General features: G+C 31.4%; 1 long non-coding RNA gene across 1 annotated transcript; it reads left to right on the top strand.

Moving 5' to 3' along the window:
• Positions 1-13,229: 13,229 nt before the first annotated feature.
• On the top strand, positions 13,230-13,851 carry LOC128283450 (uncharacterized). The gene is made up of 2 exons (XR_008273798.1): positions 13,230-13,371; positions 13,655-13,851. It is a non-coding gene; the product is annotated as an uncharacterized LOC128283450 (long non-coding RNA).
• The last annotated feature ends 11,990 nt before the right edge of the window (positions 13,852-25,841 follow it).

Raw genomic sequence — 25,841 nt, 5'->3', positions numbered from 1 at the left:
TAAACCTGCCTTATTTTTTGTCCAAACTCATTTTTCGAGCTTATATTTTTACCCAAACCCTCATACTTTTTGAGCAGACCTCTGATATAAATGTTATCTCAGTATATTCTTCCGAAAAGTGAAATTACAAAGTAGGTTACATTAGAGACGGTAAAAATAATACAAAACTCCTAAAATTATAAAAATTCAATTTAATCTTTTAAAAATTATAAAGATATATACTATAAAAAATTAAAATTTCATCCGACCCCTACAAAATTAATCTAGCTTCGCCCTTGGCCATCTTTCTATTCTGGAAAAGCTCAATTCCTTTTTGCCTCAGTTTATACTGCAGCTAGTCCTTGTTTTTTACTTAGCAAGGGATCTCGTGTTCTGCTTGTTTGTACAGACAGTGACATTCATCGCATTCAATAAGGCATGTGAATTTAGCTTCGTTTGTTGTTTGGAATCTACATTTGTGTATGTTGTTCCAATAGGGTCGGAAGCGTGTAAATTATTGTACTAAAAAATCACACAAAGTTCAATTCCCAGGGAAGAGAGGTGGATCACAAGGATCTCTTAAATACCAAGTCTTTTCTTAGCTGAATATCCTTCTATAGTAATTTAATAGCACAATTAAATACTATTATTATACCCTCAAATATTGAAAGAAAAATAGGACAAGAAAGAACACAAGAGTTTTAACGAGGTTCGTAAATTATACCTACGCCCCGCACTAACACCGATGATAACTTTACTATCTCCAAAATATTACAAACAAATAGAATTCTTTAAGAATTCTCAAATGGGAGAAGAGAGAAAACTAAGAGAGAAAGATTGGTTGGGATGGTTGAAATGAAAAATGAGAAGGTCTATTTATAGTTGAAGTTCAGGGACTAACTTGCAAATGGCCTAAAAAATTAGGGACCAAAATTGCAGTTATCCCATTCAAGTTTTCAACATTCGGTGCAACTTGCTTCACCTTTTTTTAACAAGTTGCTTCCTACCTTTGTTGACTTTTCAACAATCTCCACCTTGAAGATTTGATTAGGATAATCACATCTTCACACACTTTCTTCAACTCCCCCAATTCGATAAAGCTATTTTTTGTAGTGCCTACAAATACGCTCTCGAGCGCCATACACCTGAAGATGCTCAAATTCTCAGGATGTTAATCAAGTTTAAACAATGATTAAACTTGATTGTTGTTACCACCTTAGTCATCATATTTGCGGGATTATCTGCTGTCGGAATCTTTTAAAGTAGAATTTTTCCTTTTTTCAAAGACTTCCCGCACAAAGTGATATCTTACGTCGATATGCTTGGTTCTTGAATGATAGACTTGATTTTTCGCTAAATGAATAGCGCTCAGACTGTCACAATATAGACTAATGTGACTTTGAACAACTCCCAAGTCTTTCAACAATCCATTAAGCCAAATAGCCTCCTTAATGCCTTCTCAGAACTACCATATATTCTCCTCAGTAGTAGACACGCCATCAGAGACGTAAGGTAAACTTCCAACTCACTGGGGCTTTCGCAAGAGTAAATATATACCCCGTAGTTGAACACGTTTATCTAAATCACCAGCAAAGTCGGAATCAACATATCCAACTACAAACTGACCAAGTGCTTCATCTTGCTCAAAAACTAAACCAATATCTATGGTTTTTTGAAGATACCGTAGAATCTATTTCACAGCTTGCTAATGTCCTTTTTCAGGATCATGCATATACCGCCACAACTCCAACACTTGTGAAAATGTCGGTCACAGACACACCATCGCATACATCAAACTCCCAACTGCATTAGCATATGGGACTTTTGCCATATATTCTCTTTCTTCTTCAGTTTTCGGAGATAATTGAGCACTAAGTTTTAAATGGGAAGCAAGTGGGGTATTTACATGTTTGGTGTTTTCATTTACACCAAAACATTGTAATACCTTTTTCAGATATTGCTTCTGATTCAAACAAAGCTTGCCTCTCTGTCTATCTCTACTTATCTCCATGCCGAGAATCTTATTGGCCTTACCTAGATCTTTCATCTCGAACTCTTGATTCAACTGAGCCTTCAGCTTATCTATCTTCTTTTGGCTCTTCGAAGCGATTAACATATCATCACCATACAAGAGTAGATAAATGAAAGATCCGTCATGTAGCTTCTGCAAATACACACAATTGTCATATTTACTTCTTGTGTACTTCTGCTTTCTCATAAAGCTATCAAATCGCTTGTACCACTGCCTCGGGGATTGCTTCAATCCATATAGCGATTTGTTCAGCTTACAAACCCAATTTCTACCACCAGCATCTGTGTATCCTTCGGGCTGAGTCATATAGATCTCCTCTTCTAACTCACCATGCAAGAAAACCGTTTTAACATCAAGTTGAGCTAGCTCCAAATTCAACTGTGCTACCAAGGCCAACAAAATTCTAATAGAGGAATGCTTCACAACAGGGGAAAATACATTATTGTAGTAAATTCCCTCATTCTGAGCGTAGCCTTTAGCTACCAATCTTGCCTTGTAGCGAACATCTTTCTTGCTAGGAGATCCATCTTTCTTTGAGAATACCCACTTGCATCCGATTGGCCTTTTACCTTTCGGTAATTGCGCCAACTCCCAAGTATTGTTCTTCCGGAGAGACTGCATTTCTTCATCCATGGCGCTTTTCTATTTGTTACTTTCTAAGCTTTGGATTGCTTCTTGATAAGTGACAGGAATATCATCATCAATAACGGGAAGGGCGTAGGCCACCATATCAGTAAATCTCTCTCCGTGGCCTAGCATCTGTAACTGGTTCTGGTGTACTTAACGGTTCTTGGGTCAGAACCTCTTCAACCTCTAATTCCTCCATTGTGGCTGGAGAATTATACTTATTAACTAGGCAAATCCCCATCTGCTCAAACTCTACCTGTTTTGGAGTACACTCCACATGCTGTGGAGTATCGCTTGTCTGAATATCTTCATCTGCTACCTTTTTCAATGTGGTAGATTCATCAAAGATAACATCTCTGCTACAGATCATTTTCTTTGTGTCTAAGCACCAAAGACGAAATCCCTTCACTCCAGAAGTGATTCCCATAAAGAGAGCTTTCTTTGCCCTCGGATCTAACTTTGATTCCTTCACATGGTAATATGCAGTGGATCTAAACACATGTAAGGAATCATAATCTGTAGCCGGTTTTCCAGACCATAGCTCCATAGGAGTTTTTCTTTCTAATGTAGATGATGGCAAACAATTAACAAGATGGCCAACAGATGTCACACCTCACCCAAAATTGCTTGCCCAACCCAAAGATTAGACAACATACATCGAACTTTCTCCAAAGAATGTTCGATTCATACGCCTCTGCCACTCCATTCGATGTGGTGTATCCCTAATCGTGAAGTGTCGAACAATACCATACTCTTGGCACAAATCAAGAACGGATCACTTTATATTCCCCTTCATTATCCGTCCTAAACCGCTTGATTTTCTTGCCAGTCTGGTTTTCGATCATAGTTTTCCATTTAAGAAAAACTCCAAGCACTTCATCCTTAGTTTTCATGGTATACACCCAAACTCTTCTAGAAAAGTCATCAACAAAAGTAACAAAGTAGTGTTTTCCTCCCAACGAAGGTGTTTTGGAAGGCCCCCACACATCTGAGTGAACATATTCCAAAATACCTTTTGTATTATGGATAGCAAGGTTAATTTCACTCTCTTTTGCTTTCCCAGAACACAATGCTCGCAAAATTTTAATTTGCAGGCCTTTGCACCTTTCAACAATCCTTGCTTTGCCAGAATTTGTAAGGATTTTTCCCTGGCATATCCTAACTTCATATGCCACAACTGTATTGAGTCCAATTCTTTGTTACTGAAAGCTGCAGCGACTGCTCCAATAACTGTACTACCTTGGTAGTAATACAAGTTATTTTTCCTGATGCCCTTTAATATCACAAGTACGCCAGATGTCACTTTCAAAACCCCATCTCTCATAGTAACAACTGAACCATTGGATTCCAAGGCTCCCAATGAGATGAGATTTTTCTTCAAACTGGGCATGTACCGAACATCAGTCAAAACTCTAGTTGATCCATCTTGATTCTTTAATTGGATTGAACCTATCCTAACAGTTTTACAGGCATTGTCATTGCCCATATAAACAACTCCTCCATTTAGCTCAACTAAATCAGAGAACCACTCCCGGTTAGGGGACATATGATAGGTACAACCCGAATCCAATATCCACTCATCTGAATGGAACGACGATGATGATGCAACTAGTGATAGTTCAGAGTTACTGGTATCATACTTTGCAACACAAGCATCTACAGCAGCTTTTCCCTTATTCTTCAGCTTTGGACAATTTTTCTTCCAGTGGCCTTTCTCATGACAAAAGGCACATTCATCTTTCGCAAGTCTGGACTTTGACTTTGATCTCCCCTTCTGAGTTTTCTTCTGAGTGTACGAACGACCTCGGGTTACTAAAGCTTTTGTATCTCTGATTGAGTTTTTCTGCTTGTCCTTCTTTCTCTGTTCATAACTGTATAAGGCCGCATGCATTTCGCTCGAGATATATCACTCCTGCCATGAAGTAGAGTAGTTTCTAGAAACTCAAACTCCTCGAAAGTGACCCAACAGCATCAAAACCAAATCTTCATCTTTGAATGTCTCATCCATATTTAACAAATCAGTGACTAACTGATTAAATTTGGTGATGTGATCATTCATTGTGGTACTTGGGACGTAAGTGAAGCGAAACAGTCTTTTCTTCAAGTGGAGCTTTTTTTTACTGTTTTTCTTCAAAAAATTTTCTTCAAGTGCCATCCACAACTTATTTGCAGAAGTCTCCTTTGAAAAAGCATACCTTTGCTCTCGAGAATGGCATGATCGAATTGTGCCACATGCCAACCGATTGATCGCCTTCCAATCTTTCTCTTGTACATCATCTGGTTTCTCTTCATCAATGGCAATGTCTAGACCCTGCTGAAAAAGGGCATCTAGAACCTCACTTTGCCACATACCAAAATGGCCCGTGCCATCAAAGATCTTCACGGCCAATCTTGCATTTGCAATTGTCGGTCTTGTCCACATGGATGATGTTGAAGCTCCTACACCGACCGTTTTCTCCATAATCTTTCAATATACCTAAGGAAATCCTTTCTGATGTGGAAGATCAGTTTAAACTGCAACCACAGAGCATGCTACGATTAACCTTCGACTCTTGATACCACTTGTTGTTCCAATAGGGTCGGAAGCGTGTAAATTATTATACTAAAAAATCACACAAAGTTCAATTCCCAGGGAAGAGAGGTGGATCACAAGGATCTCTTAAATACCAAGTCTTTCCTTAGTCAGAATATCCTTTCTATAGTAATTTAATAGCACAATTAAATACTACTATTATACCCTAAAATATTGAAAGAAAAATAGGACAAGAAAGAACACAGGAGTTTTAACGAGGTTCGTAAATTATACCTACGCCCTCGCACTAACACCGATGATAACTTTACTATCTCCAAAATATTACAAACAAATAGAATTCCTTAAGAATTCTCAAATGGGAGAAGAGAGAAAACTAAGAGAGAAAGATTGGTTGGGATGGTTGAAATGAAAAATGAGAAGGTCTATTTATAGTTGAAGTTCAGGGACTAACTTGCAAATGGCCTAAAAAATTAGGGACCAAAATTACAATTAGTCCATTTAACTTTTCAACATTCAGTGCAACTTTCTTCACATTTTTTAACAAGTTGCTTCCTACCTTTGTTGACTTTTCAACAGTGTATTCATTCTCGATTTACTTCTCGAAGAATAGGTAATCACAACGTGGTACTTTGTATGGTTCTTTTGTCTCTTGCCTCTGATTTTGCCATGGAGCAATATGAAGCTTAAATGGAAAGCTCAAATTTGAATAAAAATAAACCAAAACTTTTAATCCTCAAATTAGTCTGACTCAAAATCAATTCAACCTCTCTAATTCACTGTTCTCACAGTTGCTTAATTCAAGATAAATTCGAGAAACTAGGACAGTCTTTTACATAGGTGATAATCAAAATACTGAAATAATTCGCTTATAAATATACAAAATAATCACTTAATTATTCGATTTTTTTTATCACCTGCCATTAATTTATTAACTGAAAGTAAACTTGGCAGCTATTAAAATTGGTATAATAGAAACTTTAACTCTCAACATTTATACATTGTGTCTTTTATTCTAAAAAAAGTAACATTCAACATTTATATATTGTGTAATTTCATATTTTTGGCATTATTATTTTCCTTTATGCCATTGAGGGTTAAATTCAAAACAATGAGAAAATATAAAATTTATTATATTAGTTTTTAGGTGTTTTTATTTTTAATTTAGTATAATTTCAATCAAATTTAGTTGATAAATTGTTCTTTTTCAATTTTTAGGTTAAAGGGTCACAAAAAAATTGAAAAAAACACCAAATTATATAATGTGTAAATGTTTAGGGTTAGATTTTCTAGAATCAAGATTAAATTAAAACAATGTATAAATATTTAAGATTAAAGTTCTTATTATATCAATTTTTGATGTAATTTAGGTTATTTATTTTAAAATATGATCAGTTATTATTATGTTAAAATATCATGAAGATTCTACTTTTAGGTGTGAGTATGCAATTTCTCCTACTACAAAAAAGAGAGTACATTAATCCATACATATTAGATAAGAGAATAAATTGTAGAGACATATTATAATGGTAGCTTAGGGACATGAACTTTCAAGAGGGAGAGTTCTCAAGCAAATTTGAGACATTAGAAAATAACCGTAAAAAGGTATGATAAAATTTTACAAATTTAATTACTCAATTTAAGTTTTCAATCTAACTTTAACTTTTTAATTTGGTTTTTCAACCCTCAACAAGTGTTGGGAATCCAGATCCTCGTATGGTATATTATCAACTCACCTCTCTCCATCTTTGGGCATACTGCTTAAAACTTTCACTTTACTTTTTTTCCATATTCTGAAGCATAATCTTGTCAGGCGTCATGTCAGTCACATGGTTATATTGTTTCATGAAAACCTGTGTCAAGTCTTTCTATGAGTTGATTTTGGCACGGCTCAAATGGTTCTACAATTTGGTCGGTGACCCGATCAGACTATCTTAGAAGTAGTGGATTAATAATTAGTCACTATTAACGTATCCCGTCATCCTTTGGCAGAACATAATGATGTGGGCTTCAGGATAACTCGTGCTATTATACTTTTCAAACTTTGGAGTCTTGAATTTTGGTTGGAGTACTAGAACTGAGACCAAACTCAAATCTTTAGCATCAACCCCGCAATGGTAATCAACATTCTTCATTATTTTGAATTTTTCTTCCAACCACCTGTAACAATCTTCTAACTATTTTGACAGTTCTACCTTTACTTTATCTATTTCTGCCATGTTGTCTAGATCAGGAACAACTGGGTTGGTCGGATTATCTTCAGAATTGAAAACTTGAACTTGTTAGGTAGTTAATCGATGCTGAGGTATCGACTTGATATTGTTAAGGTTTGATGGTAACAAGTACCCTTCGTAGGTACGCATCTGGTTTAGCCTGGACGTTTATCAGGGTAAAACTTGGGGGATAGGTAGGGTCTTCATTATCATCTCCTGAGTTAACCACAATGCTTTTCGTTTTTTCAAGTCCTCTAGCCAGCAACTGCGTCAATTAGCTTATCATACTTTGAGATTCTTGTATTTGATTCTTCATGTCCTGTTGTACTATCAGTAATTGTTCTTGTAGTTGAGCTTGCAACTGATCTTGCATGTCCTTTTGAATCTGTTCTAGTCTCTCTAATCTTTGATCCATTGCTTTGGTTTTGTCACAAGTATTGTAACAATATTCAATTGGTAGACTATTGTTGTTTTCCAGGTTAACTGTCATAATTTTTATTAATTAGGGTATTTTTGTAAAATTTAATGCATATGATGCAATATAATGGAGATGTATGAAATGAATACAAAAAGAGGTCTGATTCTGATTCAATTCTATTAAAATAACTTTTCTAGAAAACAAATCTCTTTAAATAAAATGAATATTTTACATTAATTAATGTCTTAGTGTCGAGAATTGAAAATTTGAAAAGAGTTTATAACTTCAATCTTCGTCATTCCAAAAAAAAGAAACCTCATTTTTGGCTATTTCAGCTCCCTAAGCCTGAATCTAGGGTCGATTTTTTTAAAAATTGGCCAAAAAATGGCCAAAAAGGCAAAGAACCCTTCGGCTCCGACGGCAAAAACGACCACCAGGTGAGTTTTCTTTTTTCTTTTTCTTTTATTTTTTTGTATAATAATAGATTCAAAGAAAAAAAGAAAAAAAAAGATCACCTATGAAATTTTTTTAATTGCTTTGTTTTTTTTTTTTGTTTTTTTATTTCGGTTTTTATTTCAAAAGCAAAAAACCATCTTCTACAATTGGCTTTTGTATGCTTTTTATAGCTAAATTACAACATTATTATTCTATTTTTTTCTCTACTATTTGCTACTGTTCTTGCGTGTTCATTTTGCTGCTTATGTGTTTTCCTTTTTTAGGTGGCCTGGGGTCAACATGGCGATGGGAAGCGTACCCTTGCCATTTTGGTGCAACAGCGACAAGGGCGCGTTAAGCCTCGAGCGACGAGCACGCTGACGAGGCACGAAGAGCGGCGCAAAAGAGGCTAGAGTTTCTTTTGTTTTAATAAAAATTTTAAGTTTTTTGGGCCATTTGGGCCATTAAGGTTTTATTTATTTGGGCCATTGGCCATATTGTAAAAAGACTATTCTTTGACTTGGACTTTTTTTAGTTTAATTTTTTAGTTTTATTTGTTTGTAATATGGGATCGGGTGAAATTGGACCATTACAATATGCATTTCAACTAAACACACACACACACACACACACATATATATATATATATATTAGTGCTTAAGAAGATTCAACAATACTTACTGTTTTAAATGCAAAGGTCTATGCAGGATTAGAGAAGCAGGAAAACTTGAATTATACAATTTGTTGTTGATATCAAGAATCAACAAGGGGAAGAGTTGACAGAGGTGAATGATGCTTCACCCTTGAAAGGCGAAGAGCTGTTGTGATAATGTGATGAAGGATAATAAGAGAGAGAGGGAGTGAGGATCATCCCTCCTTCTAGGTGAGAAAGTTTATATAAGAGACATAGATGATATTACGTCTAAGTATCTTGTTGGCGGTAGGGTCACATCCTATTTCCTTGTAGAGACGGTGATATAATCTTGTAGATTGATGACATGAAAATGTAAGGTGACTTGCACAGCTGAAGAATCTCAACCAATTTTAGTGGAGGCAGCTCATGATGAAAGTGTGCTCAATGGTGTGGCGAGCCGAGGTCGTAGGTGATATGAAGGTGGCATAACAGTTTCCTTTTGTCATAAGGTTAGTTTTTCAGATAACTAGAATTAGAGAGTATTAACACTTGAGGAGTTAGCAAACTTCCATGATGCTGATCTTGATCTTCATCAACAATAATAAGATGATTAGGTGTTGTAGTTTCTTCGACATCAGCCACAGCCCACAGACATGCTGAAGAAAGCTAGAACAATTAAAAAAAAAACAGGTTATAATTTATAAGAATGATGTGATATGTATTTGAAAAATATAAAACAACATGAATTTTAATTTTGACATTTTTACATATTCTATCATATAATATGCATTATATTTAAAACATGAATCATATGCAATCTCTGCATGCACATATGTATGTATGCATGTATATTGTACTTTTTTTGTAGGTGCCCTGCATCTATTATAAAGTATTATTCTCTTTCGAGGTGAAGATCATCCTCACCTTTTATCCTAGGAAAAAAATACTTTATCAGATGTTTTATATAAGGTAAATTAGAAAAAGTTAATTAGGGATTTAGGCTTTTTTTCTCTAAAATTATTATTTATAAAAACATTAATTATTAATTAAAAAATTAATTAAAATCTTTTTAAAAAATAAAACAATATAAAATAAAATAATACAAATATGAGTTAGAAAAATTAAACCCTAACATTTAACCATCTAACAAAAAAACCTTAATCTATTAAGTTATTAAAGGAAACACATTTTGTAAAATGCCTTTTAAACACTTTGTTTCTCCTCAAAATCAATTTATTTCCTAATTAACTTTTAAAAACAGTTTTTTTTTCTAATTTAGCCGTTATACATATAAAGTGAATAACTAGGGTAAATTGTACAAAAGATTACTAAACTATTAGTAAGTTTATGTTTTAGTTACTCAACTTCAAATTATTACAAAATGGTCACTAAATCATTCAAAAGTTTTCATTTAAGTCACTGAACTATTCAAAAATTGTATTTAAGTTACTAGGATTTAAGTTTTTTTAAAAAGTTTAGTTAGCGAGCTCAAAGCGACTATTTGACAACTTATATGGCAGATTAGTACCCATTAAATAAGTAGAAAATCATACCTTAAATCCAAGTCGATTTGATAGTTAGTGTCCAAAGTTGGAGAAGGAAACTATTTTGATTTTGGTTCACAAATTCGTAATTTTCAAAGTTGTTACTTAAAAAAAAAACTAAATTGTAAAAGAGAAAGGAAATGAGAGCTTTTGGTTGGTACAAGTGTTGATTTTAACAGCTCAGCGACTTAAATGAGAACTTTCAAATAGTTTATTTATCATTTTGTAATTTTTTATAGGTGAGTGACCAAAAGATATATTTACTAATAGTTTAGTGACCTTTTGTGAGATTTACCTATAACAACAATGTGAATCAAATATGAATTTAATTAAGAGACACACGTTTTTTATCCGCCTACTAATTCGATCCTTGTAAACCTTCGCCATTCCCGCCATAGTTTTCCCGTTCAAACGTTCTTGTTACCAGGAAGTTGATGATCCACCGGTATAAAAGGTTCCCCGACATCTGCATTGTTTCTTCATGCCTTTTCTATTAGGTTCTTGTGAGTTACCGGGATCTAAATCCCTGTTTCTTATTTTGCTTCCACTCGACATCAACGAGTTGAACTCTTCGAACAACAATGGTGGTCCATGCGCGACCTCGGATATCAGATCATCGAGATTATTGAGATTCCAATCTTCATTGTCGAAACTATTTTTTTGAAAAAAGGTCGACTTGGTTTTGAAAACGAAAAAATGGGAGTCACCAACAATCTTTTTTGTTTAGGTGTGATCGGATCACCTTATAATTTGATTGTTTTAATAAAATGTTTTGTTTTACTAAAACATCGATTTTGGTCTACGAAATTTGAGAAAACGGATTCGAGAGTCGGTTATGTACGAGAAAGGATTAGTACCCTCATAACGCCCAAAATTGGTACCTAATTGATTAATTAATATTTTAATGTCGAAAGTTAAAAATTCGTAAAGAATTTAAAAATACGATCCTCCTTTTTTATTAATATTAATTTTACAAAAAAAAATGTTTGGATAAATCTAAGTGGATGCTAAAGACATTTTTATCTCAAAGTAATGACACATCCAATAAGTTAAGACACGACATTTTAAACTCCCGAGAATGAGCTTGTTTTTTAATTTTCAAAACTCATGTATTTTAATTTTAAAAGGATAGTCTGTTATTTAGATCGAACGAGAAAAAATCGAAACCCAGTAAGTTAGGGCACAATTTCTCGAATTTTCAAGTACAAATTATTGCCTTTGTTTTAAAAAAATATTATCTCGAGGTAACAAATGTCACTTCCAGTAAGTTAGGACACAAAACCTCGAATTCTCGAGAACAAGCTTTTTTATTTAAAACTTATCTATTTCATTTAAAAAATGATATTCGGTTATTTAGATTAAACGAAAAAAAATCGAAATCCAGTACGTTAAGGCACAATTTCTCGAGTTTCTAAATACAAAAAATTGCCTTATTTTGAAAACTCTCCTTTTTTAATAATATCAAATGTAATATTTAAAACAAATAAATTTTCTTATTTGAGAGATAACATAAAACAACCTATTATGGAAAAAAGCATTTAAACGTAATTTCTTGACGTGATTTTAACGAAGTGAAATAAAATGGGGATGTTAAAAATGGGACGATGATATACCAATAAAATATCGCGTCGATAAACGATACTAAAAAAAATTGCTAATAGAACATTCCATAATGCATATAATGGCGATGATCACATAATATACAATTTTAGCACTAATATGAACAACAAAAGAAAAATAAAAATGAAATGAATAATAATAATGATAAAAGATACATTTGAAATGATAATACTAATCTCTAAACATAATAAAGAAAATAAATAAGCAAATAAGCAAATACATAAATTAATATTGAGGAAAATCGTTTATAAAATATTAAGAATAAAGGACCAAGTTAGAGTATAAATGAGATTAAGGGTAAAATTTACAATAAAATATATAACTAAATAACAACAACAACAACAACAATAATAATAACAATAATAATAATAATAATAATAATAATAATAATAATAATAATAATAATAATAATATATTTATAAGTAAAACCTAAATAATCTGATTTTTAAAGGTATGTAAAAATGGGTAATAAATAAATAGATGAATAATAATAATAATAATAATAATAATAATAATAAAATAATTGTAATAATAATGATAATAATGATAATAAATAATAATAGTAAATAATAATAATAATAATAGTAATGATAATAAATAATAGTAGTAATAATAATAATGAAACAATGATATTAATACATAAATATAAATAGAATACATGGAAATATAATAATAATAGAAATATAAATAGATAAATAATAATTAGATAAATAATAATAGTACTTGAATAAGAAAATATATGGAAATATAATAATAATAGTAATAATATATTAAATTTATTAATTTAATAATAACGTAGAGAAAATAATAAAAAAAACTAATTTGAACCTTAAAATAAAATTTTGGGGCATTATCAGAAATAAATAAAAGAAAACGGACTAATTTGAACGCGCGAATAACAAGGAGAGACCAAAAGGGCAATAATCCTCGCCCTCCAAAACGTCGTTGCTCAAGGACCAAACTGAAATCAAAATAAATTATAAGGCCAAAATTAAAAATAATAAAAATTTAATTGCAAAACCAAAAAAAAAGGGAAATGCTAAATGCTAAATAGCCCATTGATTGAAAACACGTGGATCCTCCGGACGGGTCGGGTTAAGGCTGAAACGACGTCGTTTTAAGGCTTAATGTTTAAGTCCAAAACGGCGCTGTTTAGTCCCTATATAAATACCAAAAATTTGAAAGAAAAAAAAACATTTTCCTTTTATTTCTTTTCAAAAATTTCAGAGGATTCTCTGAAACCCTCTCCTCCTTTCATGAATCTGGTCGCCGGACTGGTCATCGGCCGCCTTGGTCCACTACCGTCGACCACCGTACATGGCGGCCAGAACTCCAAAAGGTAAGTTTTTTTTATACTCTATTTTAATATATGTATATAGTTTAAAAAATGAATTTTTTTTTTATATATATACATAAAGCAGTTTCGAAAAGAAAAAAAAAGAAAAATATAACCACCTTGGTAGATCTAATTTTCTGTCTTTGCTATTGCTTTTTTTTTTTTGAACTATCTATTTCTTTTTTTTATTGATTTTTCCTCTGTAAAAATTACATTGACAACATTCGTGGATTTTTATAGCCGATTACATAGCCTAACCTCTTTCTTCTTCTGTCCTGTTTTGTAGGGTTAGGCGTGGTCAACGAAGGGAGCAGGTGGAGGAAGTGTGCTATAGGCGGTGGCAGAGGCCAAAAGACTGGCATGGTAGAGGACCTAGGGGCGGCTAGGGTTTCTTCTGCCTTTTTCTTTGCTGAAAATTTTTTAGATTTTGGGCCATTTGGACTTATTTTTTTGTAATTTGGACTGGACTTTATTATTTTTTGATTTGGGCTATTAATTTTTTTTTATTTTGATTTTATTTATTTGGATTTGTTTGGGCTGATCAATTTAATTGGGCCCGAGTAAATTGGGCCTATTATATTCGTCATTCTAAAAACTGTAACCGTTGCTCATCTTGCACAAATCCGGAAAAATTTTAACTTGGATCAGAAGAAATCGTTGAACAAAAAAATAATAAAATCGAAAATTCAGATATAAATTAAGAAGAATCAAATCATTGAAGCAAAATTATATGAAACAAAATCTTCTTGAGAAATCCAAGAAAATCAAAGCAAGAGATGATAATGAACAAGTAAACTTAGTAGTACTTACTGTTAGAGTAGAAGAGAGAAAGTGTCGCCTGCTTGCCGAATATTACTCATTGGAGGGGGTCTAATTATATAAGAAGGCTAAGTAGGTCATTGGATACTGTGTCTGCTTTTGTTTTTTCTTCAAATAAAGTGACAAAAAAACGGCCCCCACTCTCGTTGACCCAATGCATTATCTTTCTGTTGCTTGTTCCCCTCTCTGGGGAATCATTTTTATTGTATTATTAGGTCCCGTATCGTTATTAAAGGGTAAATTTCATTAATAGTCCCTCAACTGTTGATAAGTTTTTTTACTCATTTAATTATATAAAAAATACAAAATGATCACTTAATTATTCGATTTTTTCTTTTTTAATCACCGACCATTAAATTACTAACAGAAAGTTAAATTAGCAGCTACTAAAATTGGTAAAATAAAAACTTTAACTCTCAACATTTATATATTGTGTCTTTATTATACAAGAATTAACCTTCAACATTTATATATTGTGTAATTTGATTTTTTTTACAGTTTTGTTTTTTTTGTGACGTTGAGGGTTAAATTTAAAATAATGGGAAAATATGAAAATTATTATATTAGATTTTTGGGTGTTTTCATTTTTAGTATATTTTCAATCAAATTTAGTTGATAAATTTATTTATTTTTTAACTTTTTAGGTGAAGGGGTCACAAAGAAAAAGAAACTGTAAAAAACACCAAATTATATAATGTGTAAATGTTGAAGGTTAGATTTCTAAAATCAAAGCTAAATTAAAATAATGTATAAATATTTAAGATTAAAGTTGTTATTATGTCAATTTTATGTAATTTAGGTTATTTATTTTATAATATGATTAGTTATTATTATGTTAAAAATATCATGAAGATTCTTGTGTTAGGTGTGAGTATACATTTCTCCTACTATTACAAAAAAAAGAGTACATTAATCCATACTTATTAGATCAAAGAATAAATTGCAGAGACACATTATAATGGTAGCTTAAGGAAGCTAAGGTCGTTCCCTCCAAAATTTTGGGAAAAAAAATCATTTCTCCCTTAAAAATTTTAGAAAATTTTAATTAGATCCCCAAAAAATATTAGAAAATTTTATTTCTCCCTTTAAGTTTCGAGAAAATTTTAATTATCACCCCAAATTTTTTGAAAATTCTCATTATACTTTTTTTAAAAAAATTTAATTAAGCTGTCTTAATTTATTTTTTTTTGGGAAATTCTCATTAATCTCACATGCTTTTTTAAAAAAAAAAATTAAATTAGACCCCCTAATTTTTTAAAAACATTCTCATTAAACTCCTGAATTTTTTTTAAAGTTTTACCATGCCACCCTAAAATTTAGTCCCAAGATTCTCCATTAGTAAACTAGTAATTTCTATTAAGAATTTCATCCATTATTACTGTTAAAAATTGACATGGTTGACAAAATAATCAAATAATAACTTGTGGCATGCCACATGTACCTCTTATTGACATACAGAGACCAACTTTAATAGTAGAAATAAATGAAATTTTTAATAGAAAGGCCAATTTACTCTTCGATTTAACTTATGTGGACTAATTTGTCATTTTTTTAGTAGATGGGGCAAAAGATAATCTAATTCCTATTACAAAGGCCTTTGTGATACTTTTACCTTACTGTTAATTATTTCAATTAAAATTTTTCCTAAAAACAATATTACAACAACAAAAAAAATTAATCATGACAACTTGAATGGGTGTTTTAAAAAAAATTCCTATCAAGTATTTTTAAAGTTATTTTTATTGTTACATGATTAAGTGATTTTTTTAATTTTAAAATTTCATACCAAAGAATTTAATGGAATAATTTCAACGATAGTCACAATTAGACCTGAATTTTTAAACTGATCATTTTTGTTGGAAAATTTTATCCATTTCTACTGTTAAAAATTGGCATGGTTGACAAAATAACCAAACAGTGCCTCGTGAAGTGCCATGTGTACCTCATGTTGACGTACATGAACTAATTTTTAACAGTAGAAATAAATGAAATTTTTAATAGAAGAATTAATTTACTTTTTAATCTAACGTATAATGACTAATTTGTCAATTTTTAGTCATCCAACTATCTTGGATTTTTGGGTATTTTTATTTTCACGTTACCCAATCGGTGACCAAAAAAAAAAAATTAAATAGTTGGGTGATTATTTTGTAACTTTTCATAGGTATGTGACCAAAAATTAAAATTTACTAATAATTGAATCACATTAATGTAATTTACCCTTATTTTTTTTTTGTTTCTAGTCCTGTCCCTATTTGCAATCCAATTTATTGTATTTTCCTCTTTCTGATATCCTGTCTTCAAAATCGAATCTTATGGCTGCACGTTTGTATCCCGACACGTGAAATCCGGAATCATGCTGACTAAAATACAAATGATGAACTTTCCTCGCCATTTGTGGTGTCCACGTTCCCCGCTAACGGCTGTTTCTATGCTTTTTGATAATGAATTTCTTTTCAAATATAGTATACATATTTTTATATTTTTCGTAAATTTAAAATTTAGATATTATATTTTTATTTTTAAGAATTTAAATGTTGTTCGATAAATTAATAAAATAAGTGTTGAAAAATTAAGTATTAGATTTAAATTATAAAATCTGTTTGATATTTTACTTAAAAGTTAAATTTTAAATATAATTAGATTGTTTGATAAATATAAATTTTAAATCATAAAAAATATATTCTAATTTTATCCTTAATTCTTATATATTTCACCTTATTCTAAACAAACTTCAAATTTTAAACATAAAGTTTTTATAAAAAATTTAAAAGTTAAATTTTCTATTTTAGGGGATCGGTGTCGACTTTGCACCTGCCTAGACACTTTCCATCTCAACAAGCTCAGTATCAAACAACTGTCATCGGTGCTTATCTTTTACATACGTCTATTAGTAAATTTACATTTCGCTAACTTAATTTTGCAAACTAGAATTTGAGTTTCAGTTTTTAACACCTCAGTAACTTTTTTTTCTTCAAACATTTTTTATACATATTGCAATAGGTTCGAGGTAGTCCGGAATTTTCCCCGAGCAGTGTTGTTTTGGTCATAAACTTTACTTTTCTTTTCTCAATCGGCCCCTCCCCTTTTATCCTTTCTTTTGTGCTCCTTAAGAACTAAAGAACTAAACAAGTGGATTTCTTTCTTATAACATAATGATAAACGTAATGATAATTTTTCTGTCTTTTTTTGTCACTCATTTTTTATCAGCATAATATTTTTCCTAATTTTTTTTCAATTATTGCTGGACTCTAGACTCTATATAGTTTAGATAACCCGCGAAAATTTTCGACATATTTGATTGCGATCTTGATATAGACAGGCGCCTTCGTCTCAAAATCAATAGAACAATCTTTATTATTTGAAGCGGTTCTTTCGGGCAGTTATCAAAAGAGGGCAATTGCTTCGAATTTGATCAATTGAGATATATGGAAAAAAACAATATCAATATAACAATAATATATATATTTCATTCGAATTCAAAGTGGATTCTTATTTTCTATATTCTGTATTCTTTTTAGATTCAATTAGATTCAAGGGCTAAGCACTGAATCAAATTGTTGGGTAAACTACAAAAATAGTCACTTTTGTTTGTCTCAAGTTACATTTTAGTCACTTATGTTTGAAATGTTACGTTTTAGTCACTTATGTTATTATTTTGTTACGAAGTGATCACTCTTCCATTAAGTTCTGTTATCTCCCTAACGGTAATCCTATGTGGCAGTCTAACTAGATTTTAAGTGCCAACTTGGATTTCTTAATGGGATGAAAATAGATTTTTAATTAAATAAATTTAATCAATTAAAAATTTTAAACCCTAAATCTTAGTTAAAAAACCGTTCATCTCCCCCTTGTTTTAGTTTTCTTTTTCAATTGACTAAAAAAGCTATTATCATCAAAAAAATTTATTCACGTACAAAAACAAAAGAGGATTCAATGGAGGGTCTAGGTATATCTTCTTCACCGAAAAATTTATGTTCTAAGACTTAAAATAAAGTGGTTGTCGACAAATAAGAAGATGGTAATCGTTTTTGTTCCTAATCATTGTATTTTCCAATTCTTCACGTTCTTGAATAATTGGTTTCTCGATCTGATTTTTTCTGATCTGAATCGGCTTGTTTGTTCACAATTCCTTTGTGGGTATCTCTTTTTTCTGATCTAAAATTCTTTTAGTTGTTAATATTTATATCGAGAATTTTAATTTAGGGTTTTAATTAAACAATAAAAAAACCAATATTTTATTTTCAGTATTGAGTAAAAGAGATAGATGAATGCAAAGAAAACATACCTGAACCCTCCATTGAATCTATTTTTATGAAGAAGTCAATTTGATGTCAATTATTTTGATCTTAATAATAGTTTTTCTACTCAGTTAAAAAAAAACCATTGAAAAAAAAGAAGAGACTGAAGAAAAATTTAAAAAAAGGAGATGAACAGTTTTTTTAGTTAAGGTTTAACTATTTAAAAATCTATTTTCATCCCATTTATAAATCTAATTTGGCATCTAAAATTTAGTTGGACTGTCACGTAGGACTACCGTTAGAGAGATAACGAAACTTAACGGTAAAGTGATTACTTCGTAACAAATATTAACATAAGTGACTAAAACGTAACATTTCAAACATAAATGACTAAAATGTAACCTGAGGCAAACAAAAGTGACTATCCTTGTAGATTACCCTTTATTGTTTTCTATATTTGTTCTTTTAGATTTTCTTCATTACTGTTGACTAAAGACGGTGATTGACCGTATGTTGGTTTGATAGTTAGAGTATTCACCATTTTAAGTGTTTTGGGTTCGAATCGTGTTAATTGCGTTGTTGTTAGAGCTTTACCCTCCTCTTGTAATTCATAAAAGAAAAAAAAAGATCGTGAAAAAGTAAATATGATCAGAACCTATAATGAAATTGCTAAAAAAATAGTTTGATGAAATATGAAATGATATGGAAATTTTGATCTTTGCAAAATCATGGGAAGTGGGGATTTAAATTCAAAAAAAGCCGTTATTGATTTTGTTTTTCTAGATTAGTTCAGAAGTATAAATAATCTATATTTTTAAAAGAGATATTTTAAGAACTCGTCTAAAAAGAAAATTTTAGGTCTACATCAAAGGATATTGTTAAATATTTTGGTATTTCAATTTTTTATTACAAATATTCAAAATTTTTAACCTAATACCAAAATTTCTAATGCGGTACAAATATTTCTAGCGGAAATCATTGGCTATTTTGGTATACCAAAATTTTCCTTTTCTTACTCATGCGTGGGGATTGATAGCTTGTACCAAAATTTGTTAGATTGCATTTTGCCCCTACTCAAAAAATGGGTAAATTAATTCATATACATTAGATTAAAGAATAAACTGGTTTTTTATGTTAAAAAATTCATCAATTTTTATTACTAAAAGCTGGCATGACTGACAAAATAATCAAATAGTGACACGTGACGTCCCATGTGTACCTCATGTTGACGTACATGAACTAATTTTTAACAATAGAAATGAAATGAAACTTTTAATAGAAGAACCAATTTACTCTTTCCTCTAATATACAACGACAAATTTGTCCATTTTTTAGTCACTCAACTATTTTGGATTTTTTTTGCCAAAAAAACTATCTTGGATTTTTGGGTATTTTCATTTTTATGTTAGCCAACTGGTGAAAAAAAAAGAAGAAATTGAATAGTTGGGTGTCAATTTTATAACTTTTCATAGTTAAGTGACCAAAAATAAATTTACTAATAGTTGAGAGACCATTTTGTAACTTTTCATAATTGAGTGACCAAAATAAATTTATTAATAGTTGGGTGAGTATTAATGAAATTTATCCTTACTTTTAATAATTTCATAAATATGAAAAACTTTATAACTTCAGAAATATGAAATACTTTAAAACTTTTATTTTATATAATTTTAATTTAATGCCTTTAAATTATTAACCTATGAAAATGTGTATAAACATACGATTTTAACGTAATAAACTAGGTAAAATAACCAACACAATTTCATACATAGATTAGCAAATGGTGATGAAATATATCAATGTCTCAAAAATCATAGTATAAATTATTGCAAAACACCAAGTCCATGAAAGACACCCAAAACCATATAGTTCAAATAGAGAAAAGTAAATATAGAAACCCAAAGTCCATTATACCAAATAAGTTTTGTGAGTTTTGCTGCAAATGCAAACCTTTTTTTTTTTTAGTCCTGTCCAAGAATTTGTGTGTGAGCAACGTAGGCAAGCAAATTCTTCCTTAACAAATCATCAGCAAATCCCACTTGGAAACCAAGTTCCTTGGCCTTATTAAGTGTAGCCCCCCACTTTTTCAACGTATCAATATCCAAGTTCTCAACTGGAAAATTTTCCATCTCTTGTATTGCAGCACAAACCAGAATTTGAGTAGGTTTATAGGTAAACTCAGTAACTATTCCACGATCCTTTTCGATTCGGCTCGCAATAGATTGAAGGAAGCTTGGAACTTCCTCCCAACCGATTTTCTGCAACTCTTCTTGTAAGCCTGGGAAACTTTCTTTCCCCACTTTGTTGTTGCCTTTGTCATAAACTATGTGTTTCAAATCACTAAAAGCAGAGAGTAGAGATGGGGACCTTGCAGAAAACTGAAACAATAAACATAGAAAACCATAAATTATGAGAATGGTATGTCTATGATTAGTTGAGATTTAATGTGATGTCATTACGAACATGTATTCAACAAATTCATGAGTCTAATAAGGTCTAGTAAATAATCATAGATGATGGATATTGCAAGATGCTTTTGTTCAAATACTACTTGGGTCAGCTAATGTCCATTGCATTATATATATATATACACACATGTATAGTACCTGTTTCTTTAATTTCTCCAAGAAGGAATCCTGGAAATATAAATTCAAATGACTCACGATGTAATCCTGAAATTTAATTAGAAAGATGTAAGAAAGGCAAGTTCCAGAATCACATAAGACATTAAAATAAAGAAAAAGAATTACTATAAAAAATAATATTTGATGCAACTTTCATATAAGAAATTATTTTATTGATCATTCTCACCACATCATTCAATTTTCATTTCTAATTATTTAATGACATCTCAATAATTTTTTTCATGTCATTAAAACATAATTTTAGTATTTTTTTAACCCTAAAAACCCCGATCCCCAAACCTTAAACTTTAAATCTTAAACCATAAACTCCAAACTCAAACTCAAACCGTGAACCCCGAACCCTAAAACTTATAACTCAAATCTTGAACCCTTAAACCTCATACTTCAAACCCCAAACCTTAAACATAAACCCTAAACTTTGAACCTCGAACCTCAAATCTCAAACCCGAATCTTGAACCACGAACACTAAATCTCAAACACTAAACATGAACTCCAAACCTTGAGTTTAGGGTTTGGGGTTCAAGTTCGAGATTTGAGGTTCGAGATTAAAAAATTATCCAAACCTCAAACCTCGAACATGAACCTTAAACTCGAATCCCAAACTTTGAGCTTAAGGTTCAGGGTTCTAGGTTAAAAATTACCAAAATTATGTGTCAATAATATGAAAAATTATTAAAATATCATTAAATAATTGGAAATAGGCCATGGATGATATGGTGGGAAGGGTCTATAAAATAATTTCTACCTTTAATATATAAATTCATGCATCATCAATAAATAACAACATGACACGTCATCATAAAATTAAAAAAAAAATTATGCATACCAATTGGTCATCGTTCCCAGCTGTTGTTGAGTGCTGAAAAACCAAATTAAAAAGTCAGAAAGTTAGATGGGAGACTTAGATTGAATTAAATTTGTAAAAAAATAACATACCGCTTTACGTTGTTGCTGTAACATATCAAACTTGGATGCTACTTCGAGCGATTTTTCCTTATCCTCTTCTGGTTCTAAATTGGCATTAGCTATTCCTTGAAACTCTTGCTGAATTCCCTGGACATCTGGTTGCACTGGCCATGGCTTGACGACCAATGATTTCATATCTGTCTCCTTGTCCTTCCTTTCCCAAAATATACACACAAAATAGGTGTTAAAAGAAACAAACATATTTATATTGTCTTGCCGATACAAGGATATTTTAATATCATCTACTACGATATATTGTCAACTCTGAAAGGAAAAACCATTCTCAAATTTTAGTTACTTTGGCTACTATTGAAGTTGAAAAACACTTCTCAACTCAAACTAAAAAAAATTGGTTAACAAATAGTTTTCCAAATCAACATTAAGTGGGACTTTATCCTAAGTCAAAAAGTTAAAATTTTTAACTTTTGACATTTGAAAAAGTTCTTTAAATAAAATTATTATTATTTTATTCTCTCATTAAATCTTTTACTTTACAATATCAGGTCTAAAATAATTTTTAACACGAATAATAAACACTATCAAAATTTTTCATAAACACTTTTCAATAATAAACTAACTTAAAGTAAGTGTAACCAATAATACAGAGTCAAATCCATGTTAGTCGTTGGTAGTGCCATTTTTACCTTCAATATATATACATATATAAAATAACAATAAATATTGAATTGAATTAGGAGAATTTACTTGTGCTATCTGTCTGTCAATCCGATGTCTGTATAGTAACCTTATTTGCGGCCCAGTTTTCTTTTCGGCAAGCTCTTCCTTGGTAAATCTTTTATTTTTCCGCATTGGTGATTGTTGGGTGTTGCACTGTTTGTCTTTGCCTTTTTTTTCAGCTTCCGATTTGTCAAGCTCTTCAAAGCGTCTTTTCATGCCTATACGCCACGTTGAATCGTTTATCTGATTATGATTGAGCAATTCTTCGTTCTCTCCATTTTGAAAGTTCTGATTAGTTGCTGGTGTCACTATCATATACTGTGACGAGTCTCCGGTCTCTTTATAGAAATTCTCAAAGTATGACATCCTCATCTTGACACGGATATGAGAAATTTAGATTAAAGCAAATCATTGAAATGAAAAGCTGTGGTTCAAGGCTCAACATATATATAGTGAAATCATGAGTCATTTCCTGAGAATTTGTTGCTGCAAATGTTGCTTGTGAGTTTGAGGACATACAAGAAAAGTATATGTTGTAACAAGGTGTCAGTTGTAGGTGGAGAATCCAATTGATTTGGCACTTCTTCACATTTTTTTTTAGTTTGAAAGACTAAAATTTTGCATAACAAAACAACAATATAATAGCAATAAACAGCAGCAAACAATATAATGTGACTTAAAAATAATGTGGCAATATATGTTCAAATATGTTCAAATATAGGTATCAAATATGGTCTTCCAAATTCTTCTAAATGCATTAAAAATTTTAGAAAAATTGAATACGTATATGTAGAGGTGTTCATGGGCCGGGCCAAGTTCGGGTCGGCTCAACTAAAAAATCATGCCCATTTATTGGGCTCGGTTTGTCCAAGCCCGACCTGAATAAAAATACTAAAATCTGGGCCCGACCAGTATTAATTTGTTATATTATTTTTAAATATATATAATACAGACAAAAATACTAAAAACATCAAAATAAATAATTCCCAACAAATTGAAAATAAATTTTAAAAATATGTAGACTTAAATAACACTAAGATAAATGTAATTTAACAAGCAAATGCCTCTAAAATATTAAAAAATTAACAAACGCCTTTAAAATAATAAGAAAATTAACAATAAAATAAATTGTATAGAATATCTAAACAATAATAACAAAATAGTAGTAACATAATAGTAAAATGGTAGCAAAATAGGAAGAAAACAACAAGAAAATAACATTCAAAAATAAAAAAAATGTAGATTTTTTTTGTCCTTTAGTGAATTCGGGCCAAGCTTGGGCTAAAAATACCTTACCCGAGGCCCGGCTCATTTTTTAAACGGGCCTTATTTTTTTGTCCAATCCCATTTTTTGGGCCTATATTTTTGCCCAAACCCTCCCACATTTCAAGCGGGCCTTCGGGCCGTGCCGAGTAGCCCGACCAATGAACATCTCTACGTATATGTTAGGCATAAACTTTTATATTTGATATTCCCATTTATATTCAAGTAACATAGTTAAAATTTTAATCTTTTTAACGTCTAAAAATAAATCTAGTGTATTAGAAAAGAGAATTATTATAAGCAATAAATTTTTATATGACGTTGATATATAAATTTTATGCATTATCAATAAATAATAATATGAAACTTTATCATTAAATTTAATTAAAAAATATGCATAACATACCAGATCAGGGTTCCCAAAACTTGTTGAGGGCTGAAAAACCAAATTAAAAAATTAAAGTTAGATTGGAGACTTAAATTGAGTAAATAAATTTGTAAAAATTTAACATACCGTTTTACGGTTATTTTCTAATGTCCCAAACTTGTTTGAGAACTCTCCCTGTTGAAAGTTCATGCCTCCACTCTGCATCAAGTGGTTGTCATCTATGCCTGCATTTGGCATCAAGGGGTTCTCACATGAGAACTCTTTCTCTTGAGAGTTCATGCCTTCACTCCGCGTCAAGTAGTTGTCATCTATGCCTGCATTTGAAACCAAGGGGTTCTCACCTGAGAACTCTTTCTCTTGAGAGTTCATGCCTCCACTCCGCATCAAGTAGTTGTTATCTATGCCTGCATTTTGCATCAAGGGATTCTCACTTGAGAACTCTTTCTCTTGAGAGTTCATGCCTCCACTAGAGAAAAAGTAGCTTCCATCTATGCCTGCATTTGAAGCCAAGCTTCCATCTATGTCTGCACTCGTCATCATGTGCATCAAGCAGAACTTCTGGATCTCTCTCCGTTGAAAGTTCATGTCTACATTCTGGTTCAAGTAGTTCTCATCAAGTGAAATATCTCTCTCTTGAAAGTTTTGATTGATTGTTGGTGTCAATCTCTCATGTTGTGGCAAGTTTCCAAGTCTTCCATAGCTATCTTCGGGGGATGAAATGTTAGCGATGCTCATCTTGACACGGATCTAAGAAGTTTAGATTAGATTAAATCATTAAAACGAAAAGAACAGAAAAACACAAACTATTTGCAGGAACAAAACGAAACCATATTGAACTGGTAAATTCAACCGTACTTACTTCAACTGCAATGAAGAAAAGAGAGAGCAGGGTCAGATGTGCAAGAGTAAAACTGAAAAAATAAAATAATTCTTCAACAAGGTGGATAATAAATAGTCCAACTTCTATCACCAAAAGCTCGAGATTTTAACTTTCTCTATGTAAAATTGACGCGATAAGACTACGGGAAAGTTAGCTATCAAACTTGGCGCTATATGCTTCAACGAAAGCCCGTGCGCAAGTCTGTTTAGGTAATAGAGTCTTGACTGTATTTTTAAAAAATCTCAATGTCGGCATTTAGCGGAGATAATGCTTTATTTAGCTTTTGAAGTAAACAAAAAGGAGAAGTTGGACCACCTTATTTTTTAAAATGATTTGTTTTTTGTTTTTGGAAAAGCTAAAAGATAAATAAGTCATTACAATTCTGTTAGGACGAGTATTTTAGTTCATTTCGACAGTAATGGATAAAAAAAATAATACTGTTAGAGTATGCTCGCTCGCGCCCATCGCGAGAAAGTTACATTGAAGTTGAATATGCTCGAGCCAATCGCGACAAAGTTACGTTGAAGTTGAATATGCTCGCTCCAATCGCGAGAAATTTACGTTGAAGTTGAATATGCTCGCTCCCATAGCG

Source organism: Gossypium arboreum, chromosome 11, assembly GCF_025698485.1.
Source record: "Gossypium arboreum isolate Shixiya-1 chromosome 11, ASM2569848v2, whole genome shotgun sequence".
Taxonomy (NCBI): domain Eukaryota; kingdom Viridiplantae; phylum Streptophyta; class Magnoliopsida; order Malvales; family Malvaceae; genus Gossypium; species Gossypium arboreum.
The sequence above is the reverse complement of the archived record's forward strand: the minus strand, read 5'-3'. Positions and strand labels throughout refer to the sequence as shown.